Source organism: Labeo rohita, unplaced genomic scaffold (genome assembly GCF_022985175.1).
Source record: "Labeo rohita strain BAU-BD-2019 unplaced genomic scaffold, IGBB_LRoh.1.0 scaffold_2293, whole genome shotgun sequence".
Taxonomy (NCBI): Eukaryota; Metazoa; Chordata; class Actinopteri; order Cypriniformes; family Cyprinidae; genus Labeo; species Labeo rohita.
Genome location: NW_026128543.1, coordinates 1 through 2563, shown reverse-complemented (window position 1 = coordinate 2563; position 2563 = coordinate 1). Strand labels below are relative to the sequence as shown.

Genomic DNA, 2563 nt, shown 5'->3' with positions numbered 1-2563 from the left:
ATTGTCCAGGATCATTTCCTGTGAGATCCAGCTCTATCAGGTGTGAAGGGTTTGATCTCAGAGCTGAAGCCAGAGCTTTATAACCTTCTTCAGTGATCCAATGTGCATTTTGTATTTTCTAATCCAGTCTGGAATGTTTCTTCAATCAATAGTTCCTGAATCTTGCATTTTGATTTTTGTTGCTCATGAATCTTGCAGAGTTCTTTTCTTTCAGACTGGAGTTTGATCTCAGGACTGTAGCGAGACATGAACAGTTGTCCTCTGTTAGACCGCAATCACGCAGCCTAAAATGATGAACATGAAAGGGAGAATTTACAAATACAAAGTACTTGATTCAAACATTAAGGAATTTCTAAAGATGAATGTATTTGGCCAGTGTATGATTCACAAAATTTCCTTAAATACATGATAACTGAAAACAATACTCACATCAGTGTGTTGAGTTGACAGTGTTTATCCTGCAGTAGAGCAGAGATCTGATTCACTCCTGTGTCTCCTAGTTCACGTTCACTCAGATTCAGCTCTCTCAGGAGTAACGGGTTTTTACCCACAATTCCAGTCACATACTGACAGGCTTCATCTGCAGCAGGACCCAAAAACCTGCAGAAGAGAAGATGAAGCAAGATTCAATTCAGTTCTTAAGCAAACTTGATGTAAACAACATCTGATTCTAAAAACATAAAATTCAAATTTTGAATTTACGTTAGTGGAACACTGAAATAATATTTCTAAAAAAAAAATAATTAGTAAATAAATCAATAAAAATCACCTGAATATAAATTATTTGGCATTACTTCATCTCTCACCTCAGTGTCTTGAGTTGACAGTTTGGATTCTGTAGTAAATCACTGAGCTCCTTCACTCCTGATTGTCCAGGATCATTTCCTGTGAGATCCAGCTCTATCAGGTGTGAAGGGTTTGATCTCAGAGCTGAAGCCAGAGCTTTATAACCTTTGTAAGATGTGAAATTATTTCCTCATGAATTCAAAGTCCAGGAACCCCGACAAAAACAGATGCCATGCAACAAAACAATAAAACTAATCTGGAGAAGAGATCTTCAAAGAGGGCAAACAACACCACCCCTATTGCTCATTTACAACCTCCTTCCTCCCTCTCCTCTCCCTTCCTGCATCTCACACTTTTCCCCCAAAAGGTTCCACTGAAAGTCACTAAGAATGTCCATATATTACATGTGCTACATTTTGTGAATATGTTGAAGTTTTCCCTTTCATGTTTGGTATCATTCTAAAGGTCTTAGTGCGATTGGTAAAATGGTCTCAATTTCACAGAAGTCACTTATATTATGAGAAAGACTGAACACTTTTGTAGAATTGTGTTTTGCTGCTGAGGGGTGTGTTTTCCCCTTAGGGTCGGGTAAGAATCTCCAGTCAGGTGTGACCCAGGGTCACGAGATCTCCTGACGAACCAAAAGGTCTTTATGTTTTTACACCTGATTGGAAGATTTGTTTGTTTTGGTCTGGTATATAAGCGAAGTGACAAAACATTACGGGGGGATTCTGTATTCAGAAGAACCCCACACTGTGTGTGAGAGTCTCTGGAGTTTTGCCTCCAAATCTCTCACATGCTGCTGTGTATCTCTATGCGGTCAGGTATGCATCTCTCACTCTTAGATTTGTCTTTGCGTAATTGATGTTATGTATTTATTTTAATTGGAACTGAATTTAACTAAATTGGATTCTCATTGTTAAACTATGTAATTGGCATGATACATTTTTACCTGACAAATAAATTGTTATATTTGATTCAATCGGATCTCTTCTGAAATCATTATTTCTAGTAGATTAAAGTGTAGTCTGATCCAGAATAATCAAATATACAAATTAAGACACAATCTGTATTTGTGATTAGTTTAAATTAGAGAACCCGCCTAAATTTACGATCGTATGAAATTGGAGTCAGATTAAACATGGAGCTAGATTAAATTTGAAAGTAAACCTTGATAAACTAAGTGGACTTTGCAGAAGCGCTGTGAAAAGACCGAACATGCATTAAACCTTCAACCAGACAACTGGACTCCGCGTTTGGGCCAGTGGATGGATCCTTATGTCACATTCATTTGATTAATCATTTATTCTAGAAACGACCTAAACAACATAAATCCCTAAACCCAATATGTTATTCCTTATTCAAATGAACTAAAGCTTAGCTGTGAAGCAAAATCTGACTAAATTAAATCTAAATATCATTGATTTAAAAAAACAAAACAAAAAAACATTAAATTGTTAGACAGTTCACTTTAGTATCTCCATCTTACAGTCAGTTTCAAGCTTTAACCTTCTGATGCTCCTCATTTGTGAGGTACACTTGTGCTCTTCATGGTCAAAAGACACTGAACACCTGAAATGTAACTTTTTTTTTTTTTTTCTCCAGTAAAACAAATGTAATATATTTTTGTTTCGTATAGTTCTGTGCAAAACTCTTTTTCCATTAGTATTTTCACAAGAATGGGTTTAAGTCAGTTATTTCTATCTTTTGGTGCAGTGTGTCAGTAGGAAATATCAGTTTACATTTCCGAACATTCATTTTGCCATTAATTTTAATA

General features: G+C 36.0%; 1 long non-coding RNA gene across 1 annotated transcript; it reads right to left on the bottom strand.

Annotated features, from left to right (window-relative positions):
- Positions 1–205: 205 nt before the first annotated feature.
- On the bottom strand, positions 206–1340 carry LOC127159554 (uncharacterized). The gene is made up of 3 exons (XR_007826477.1): positions 807–1340; positions 430–600; positions 206–284 (listed from the first exon to the last, which is right to left on the bottom strand). It is a non-coding gene; the product is annotated as an uncharacterized LOC127159554 (long non-coding RNA).
- Positions 1341–2563: the final 1223 nt, after the last annotated feature.